This window comes from Drosophila subpulchrella, unplaced genomic scaffold (genome assembly GCF_014743375.2).
Source record: "Drosophila subpulchrella strain 33 F10 #4 breed RU33 unplaced genomic scaffold, RU_Dsub_v1.1 Primary Assembly Seq69, whole genome shotgun sequence".
Taxonomy (NCBI): Eukaryota; Metazoa; Arthropoda; class Insecta; order Diptera; family Drosophilidae; genus Drosophila; species Drosophila subpulchrella.
Window position 1 is genome coordinate 100081 of NW_023665705.1, and position 8340 is coordinate 108420.

Genomic DNA, 8340 nt, shown 5'->3' on the forward strand with positions numbered 1-8340 from the left:
CCACCAATTTTCCGATCGTTCCTATGGCAGCTTTATTATATTGTCGTCCGATTTTGATAAAATTTTATTCGAAACTCAAAACTAATTAAAAAAATTCCAAGCTTTGGAGGTTTTATGTTAAACAAGAAAGGAAGTTAATTTCGGCAAGCCGAAGCTTGTATACCCTTGCAGCTATAATTATTAAATTTAAAAACACAAAAAATGATATGCCCAATAGTGTAGGATAATATGTCAAAAAACACTGAAGCTATAATTTGTTTCATATTATTTTCCTACCAATTTTCCGATCGTTCGTATGACAGCTATATGATATAGTCGTCCGATTTTGATAAAATTAAATTCGAAATTCAGAACTAATTAAAAAATGTTATTTCCAAGCGTAGGAGGTTATATGTTAAAAAACACAGAAGCTATAATTTGTTTCATATTATTTTCCCACCAATTTTCCGATCGTTCCTATGGCAGCTATATGATATTTTGATAAAATTAAATTCGAAATTCAGAATTAATTAAAAAATGTTATTTCCAAGCGTAGGAGCTTATATGTTGAAAGGTACCAAAGTTATAATTTGTTTCATATTATTTTCCACCAATTTTCCGATCGTTCCCATGGCAGCTATATGATATAGTCGTCCAATTTCGATAAAATTTAATTCGAAACTTAAAACTAATTAAAAAATGTTATTTCCAAGCTTAGGAGGTTATATGCTAAAAAACACCAAAGATATAATTTTTTTAAATTTTTTTTTCCGATTATTCCTATGGGAGCTATAAGATATAGTTGTCCGAACCAGCTGGTTCCGACTTATATACAGCCCGATGATAGCTTTAAAACTGAGAGACTAGTTTGCATAGAAACAGACGGACAGACGGATAGACAGACATGGCTAGATCGACTCGTCTAGTCATGCTGATCCAGAATATATATACTTTATGGGGTCGGAAACGTCTCCTTCACTGCATTGCAAACTTCTGACTGAAATTAGTATTCCCACTGCAAGGGTATAATTATATAATTAACATTAATAATTGTATAATGACCACTTTAACTGAAACGCCAGAATTAACTTTTGACAGGGTAATTGTGGATACGATCGATACACTATTTAATGGTCGCCTTGGCTTGCAAGAAGCAGTTTTCATTCCTATACTATTGTTTTGGAAAGAAAAATGCTATAATGTCCAAGTAATTCTCCCAGTTAAAAAAAATTAGAGCCCGGCATAGTAGATCCAGATACTCACCTATTTCGACAACACCTGAATGACTAATAACGGTTTTTCTAAAGCATACCTACATCATATGGAAAGTCGAGATAAAGCTCTAAACAGCAGCTTACTGTCTTTACGCTTCAAGTCGTGCTCATGAGCAGTACTAATAGCTCTTATCTAAAAGTATTTTTTTTTTTTGTATATTAAGTTTCTTCCTTCCCTGAAGAGGAGAGAATTATTTGGCCACCCCGTTGGAACGGGTTAACGCAACCGCCAATGTATGGAATTAAATTTCAAGAAAAACAAAATTTAATAGACGACAATGTAAATAGCGTGCAGTAATTTCTGGTGATGTTATGGTGACGATGACGAAGAACGACTTTGTGAGTTGTTATAAGCTTGATTAGTGTTATAATGTATGAAATGAGCAGTGTGGTGTGTTTTATATTAAATATTAATAGTAGCAGCATAAATAAACAGGTAATCGACGTCCAATTTTCAATTGGTTCATTTCCAAGTAAACGATAGATATCGCTATACTTGAGTATTGTTGGATAATGCTGTCTTGTTTGTGTATACTTTGAGCAATTAAAAAAATATGCGAAATGTCATTATTAACGTTGCAAGAATCACAAAGGGCGTTATTGTTAACTTTCATTTTGGAAAGCGTGTTTTTCATGTGACGATCCTGCCTGACGGCTAGGCCGCCACAGTAGTTATAGGAAATAGTTAAATCAGGTTGATATTATTATAATCATTAGTTTGTAAGAGAAATGAAATGAAGTATTATTATTTGATCGCCGGAAAGTGAACCGATGGGAGTTTTGGTTATGGAACCAGAATAGGACAAGTTTAGTTCCGCACTATCCGCCCAAGGTGGCAGCCATAGAGGAAAATACTAGAAAAAAAGAGGAAAATACAAAACCGATCTTGCAAGGAAAAGACCAGAAAGTACGAGTGGGGCACACTGCGGCTTCCGGCTCTCTTCTTCTCACGTACCTCGAGGCAGACGGTCGCGCACGCGGACGGCGGGGAAAAAAGTTGCACGTTAAGCACGCGGGGAGCAAGAACGCTGTCGGTAGGAAAATAAGGTTAGTGAGCTAGAAGTGCAATTAGTGCACTGAAACAGAAAACCTAGCAACAACGCAAGGCATTTGTGAAACAAAATGCATTTATACAACGGAAACTCGAAGAAAGGTGACAGTGAATGAAAATAAGTGAAATATATGTATATGCAAAACGACAAAGGATGGTCCCAGTGCTTACAATTTTAACGCCCAAGCAACCTTTTCCCCAAGTGACTTAGGTTACCGATGGCCGGCGATCCGGCTGGGCGAGTTAGAGATATTCATACTATAGATATTCTCCCAACTTTCCGTTAATCAACCTGCGCAGTGAGGCGGAAGATCCTCACTCTCCCACTTATTCCCTCCGACGAAGCGACAGAACCCTTCGTGTCCCACTAACTCCCGCAACGAAACGGAAGATCCTCCCGCGGTCCCCCCTTTAACAGTCTACAGCGAAGCGGCAGAACCCTTCGTGTCCCACTAACTCCCACGGTGAGGCGGAAGATCCTCTTACTTGCCCCACCAATCCTACATCGTAACGGAACGGCAGATCCCTCCGACATAATTAATCAAACTTGCTTCCAGCCGGCAAATCACGATAAAATCCGGCTGCGGCCTTGTCCGAAGGTCCTTCGAGTATTGCAACTCTTACGCCTGTCCGGCGTAAATCTCCAGGATAATTAATTTAAAATCGTTCGCCCTGCGGACATTAGTCTCTCGACCAGTGTCTCAGTGATTTTAAAAATTTCTTGTAAAAGGACCTCTAGATCCGACTGAGAGCTGTACCCCGGCCATAGAGCATCCTTACAATCAAAAGCGTGCCCGCTTAAGATTCTGTTCAGGATCTTCGCTTCTAGGCGATTGAATATGTCTTCTTTGTTATTTAACCAAGGCTTGGATGTGTTATACGGTGAGAGGAGAGAGTAACACTTGTAACGCTCTAATGAAAACAGACTGTATCCATGCTCCCAGTCTTGTTTTATTTGCGCGAACATATGATTGATAGCGTCGTTGAAAGTCCGTCTGACGGATATGAAAGAGCCGCTAGTCCTAGCATTTTAGCATCTGTATCTGCGAGATCGTTTTTGGTTTTGGAATGACTTGGAATGTGGTGAAACTCTATAAGCAGCAGGGTTGGATGGCTTATTGTTTTTTCCAGAATGCATTGAGAATTACAGTTTTTGGAGCTCGAGCTCTTTCTTGTCTGGATGGCACCAAGACTGTCTGTTAAAAGTGCTATTTCTTTGATATACCGAAATCAATGGCTTTTTCGAGGGCTATGAGTTCAGCAGTCAGCGACGACAGTTTTTAGTCGGTGTAAAGACTTTTTATTGAGTTAGAATTCAAGTGTACAAAAGCACTTCCTGTAAAATCTTCCGACACAGAACCATCCGTGAAGATTATTTTTATATTTTTGGAGGCTTAATCTTTAATTTTTTCTTTAAATAAAGAAAGAATTAAAGCTTCGTTTGTCATTTTTTTATTATTACAAGTGTTTTTAAAGAATTTTGTGTCAACTGAAATCTTGACAAAAGCGACGCAGCTGGTAGTCCATGAGCGAACGTTTTTGCCAACTCCTTCGCTGTAGCGAATTTTATTCTATAAGCTGGAGGTAGTTCTGCTGCGAGATTATAAATAATATTTACTGGAGTCGATCTAATTATTCCTAAGGCCTTTCTAAGGTGAAAATTAGAATGCTTGTTATATTGTTCTGATGCAGCAGGCGTACTCATATCTTGTTCTTATAAATGCTTCGTAAAAAAACAATGACTTGCTTGGATGCGCTCCGAAGCGGCAGCCACTGAGCATTTGAATAAAAGTATTCATTTGATTAGATGTAGAGATCGTTTTCTTAACATGCTGAACGGACGAGTTATTCGAACTTATGAACTACCTAAATAATTTACACTATCTACATTTCTAAAAATAATATTATTACACAAAACACTTAAGGTTTTCTTCTAAGATTAAAATGAATGGTGGCCGATTTGTCTGGATTAAAAATAAGATTATTAATATTGCACATTAAAAAAATTGCACTAGAAAAAAATCGTCAGCGTACTGGAACAAAATACTATCTTGGTCATTACTTAAGCTGTGAAGCTCAGCTGTATATAAAATAAAGAGGATTGGACTCAGACAACTACCTTGACTAACTCCTTTATTTACCGTAACCTCTGCAGCACCCATAGTGAGAACTCTTTTACTAAGGAAATTGATAATAAAACAAGGAAGAACGCTATAGTCGAGTACCTCGACTATCAGATACCCGTTACTCAGCTAAAGGGACCAAAGGGAAATGGAGATAAGCAAGCAGCAAAGCAAGACTGAAATGCGTCACCTACCGGCGGTAGACAGATTTAAGCGTTATGGGCGTTAGGGTCGGCTCAATGGGCGTTTTTGAGTCAATCGATAGGTATTGACGAGACCAATACAGTTCAGTTAAAATTTTGTATCTAGCATGAAAATTGTGGGCGCCACAGGCTTGGGCGGTTTTGTGGGCGTTAGAGTGGGCGTGGCATATTCGCGTAACAAACTTTCGCTGCGTACAAAGCTACGGAATCTAAGTCTGAAATCCCGATTCTCTGTCTGCTGTCTAACGTTGTAACGTGAATTTTTGAAAAGTCTTGAAATCTTCTTTGATGGTTAAATTTAATTATATTAGTTGAAGCATGGTTTATTTCAATTAAAATTGGAATATGATTGCCATTTGATGTTTTAGAATTGTTTGGGATGAGTTGGAAATGCTGTCTAACGTTGTAATTTGAATTTTGGAAAAGTCTTGAATTATTCTTTGATGGTTAAGTTTAATAATATTAGTCGAAGCATAGTTTATTTCAATTAAAAGTGGGAAATGATTGCCATTTGATAATTTAGAATTTATTGAGAACCAGTTAGAACTAAGATTACAATTATTAAAGGAAAGTGTTGAACCATAGGCTGGGTTATGAGAGTAGGTTGGAGGTCCGTTGTTAAGACAAAACAAAACCTGAGTGTAAGAGGGAATTTTCTAAAATGCCGTCCTGGCATCTTGAGCATTATTACCCCATATGCTGGATTTGGCATTAAAGTCACCAGCCATGACAGCTAGACCACTCCATTGGGCAGCAATAGTAAAAAGATCATCGCAACCTTGTTGTAAAAACTAATGCCTGTGCTGGGTGCAGCATGAAAATATTAATATTATTTCTTAAATTAGTTGTACAGATACCAATTACTTCAAAGCTAATATCACAGTTAATTTGTGTAAAGCGTAAATGTTTTTTTAAAAAAATTTCAACGCCTCCATAACCATCGTTACGTGGCTTACATACAAAATTATAATTTGCCAAGCTACACATGGAATTATTCGAAGCCCATATCTCTGATAAAACTGCTGTGTCCATATTGTTATTCACTAAGAATAATTATAAAATTTGTTTGTTATTATTAGCAGTTAAGCTCTGAATACTATACTGTAGGATTTTTAAAGACATTTATATATATTAAAATTTTAAGTTTTATTTTTAAATTAAAACAGATAGACAAATAAACAAAAAAAAAACAATTATTTAAAATTACACAAGTTGATAAATTTTAAATAAATCAATTTTTGAATTTGTAAGCGCAATTCTGTTTTTTAAATTCTCTAAAAAGTTTCTTTATTTTTCTCTTCATTTTTCTTGTTAGGAGAGCTCTTAACAGCTTTGTTAAAAGGGTTCTGTGCAAATAAATTTTGGGTAGCTAATTTGGTATTATTTTGTAACACTGGAATGGCGGAAATGGGTTAAGTCGTTGGTGTCGACTCCGTCTAAAATTTGGGTACCTAATCTTCGTTTCAATTCGTGATAAATTTTCAAGAGTCATACATTTCTGAATAGCGTACGCTATAGCAGGGCAATCAAGAGAGGTTGCTGAGTGGTTTCGCTTGCAGTTAGCACAAACTAGTTGACTGCATTGTTGTTCTCATTTTTGTTCAATTTGCTTACAATGCTGAGCGAAATGATTAAATCTAAAACAACGAAAACATTGACTAAGAGGAACAAATGGACTAACATTAATTTTTGTGTACATAAATACAATCTCATTTGGAATTTGAGTACCTTTAAACCGAATCTTAACCCTTTGAGTGTTGACAAAAATATCTTTATTATCTCGGTCCTTAGTCTTCACACAAATTATTTCTTGTATAGGTACTGGAGAAGAAATGTACTCCTTATGTTCAGAGTCGGAAAACTTTGTCGGAATATTAAAAAATAATACCCATTTTATAAATGAAATGCTTGAGAATTTTAAGATCGTAACCATTGTTTTTAAGATTAGAGAACAGGATGCTATTAGCTGCCTCTGCTCACTTGCACTCAGTCTTGCAGCGCCCATAACCAATCTTGTTTACTGAAATAATATCTTTAACGTTTAATTTTATATTTTAACGTTGAATTTATAGGAACTCTTCTAGGTCGATTCTCGCCATAGTTTTCACCAATTTTGTTTATGTAGACCAAAAAGGGTCCCTTGTGAGCGTACGAGTATCCGTTGTTTTCCAAATTTCCATTTTCTCTCTTCTCTTCTTCGCTAGCAGGATCCGTTATAATACATTGGTCGGCATAAGTATTTTGACAAAACAAAAGTTAAATATACTCATAATTTGAACTTACTTCTTGTAAGCTTTGGCATCAACGGAAAGGTCATTTTAATGCCGTTTGAATGATACAATACACTTCTTAACCCATTCAGTACTTATTGAAAAGGACGAATTTGTGTAAATCTACTTTTTAAACTTTTTTCCTCGACTTGAAAACTTTAATTTTTTGATGGAAAAAGTTTCTTCAAACAACAATAACAGTAACTGCAAAAAAAAATTTAAAAAAAATCATTTTGCTAATATTTTTTATGATTTTCTGTTTTTGCCAAAAGAAGTAACCACATCCAGATTATCGAACAGGACCTAGGATTAGCAGCCAGGTTTTAACCTCACGGACACGAGGTTGCCCCAGCCCCAGTGACCTCTAACTGTCCAGCTTATTGGTTGGGCCATATACATTTTTTTCTAAGGATAGGCAGAACGCCGACCAAAACGGCGAAGTTTAAAACATAGTGATAGCAATAAGCTCGTAAAATAAAAGGCGCACATAGTTGGCAGACCTGTCATTAAAAGTTACAGCGAGGGATATAAAACACACAAAATAAAATCATAAAAAGTATTAATGTATAAGTTTAAAAACAGAAACCAGTTTAACAACCAATTTAAGACCAGGAATAATTAAAAAAAGTAAATTCAATTAAAATTTTAAAAAAGTGACACCTAAAACTTCCCATTACAACAAGCCAGCTGAAGGGTTACTGAATGGAGGTCAATGGATCAATAATGTAAATTAGAAGTCCCTAAATACCCAGCTACCGCAACATTACCTCAGCACCAACATGAATGCCTTCATCAAAGCAACTAGACTGAGTGAGTTTTTTTCTCCAAGTAACTTCGTTGCCAGGTGTTAATTAAAATACTAGCCAACGGAAGCATTTAAAGCAACAAATCAAAAATTATGTTCTGAAATAAAAATTAAAAGCACCAAAACAACAACATTCATTGTGACCGTTTCCAAAAGCATGCATAAAAAAAAAATAAAAGATTGAAATCTTCAATCGCTATCTTGCTTACGGGTATTGCCTAACCACCTGTGCAGCTCTTGTACTTGGCTTTCGTTTTGATTCTCATGATTTTTCTGCACCGGCTTACGTTTCGTTGTCTGATAACGACTATTGATTTTGTAAATTGTAATATTTATAATAATAATAAATTGTTTCAGCTGGTATTGTTGTGGGAAATTAAATGACTTTAACTGAAATTTGGTCCAAAAAATGAAGAAAAGTAAAAAAGAAAGAAAACGGAATAAAAAAATAAATGAAAACCCTGAAATATAAAGGCGTAAATAATTATCTGTACCCAATTACCCTCGTTTAAAGTAATCTAAAACTAACTATTCGAAATTACTGGACACAACCTTGAAATGAATACTAGAAAATTATTTTTAAAATACATATTGTAAATTATACAAAGATGAATATCACGATGAATTTCTATGTT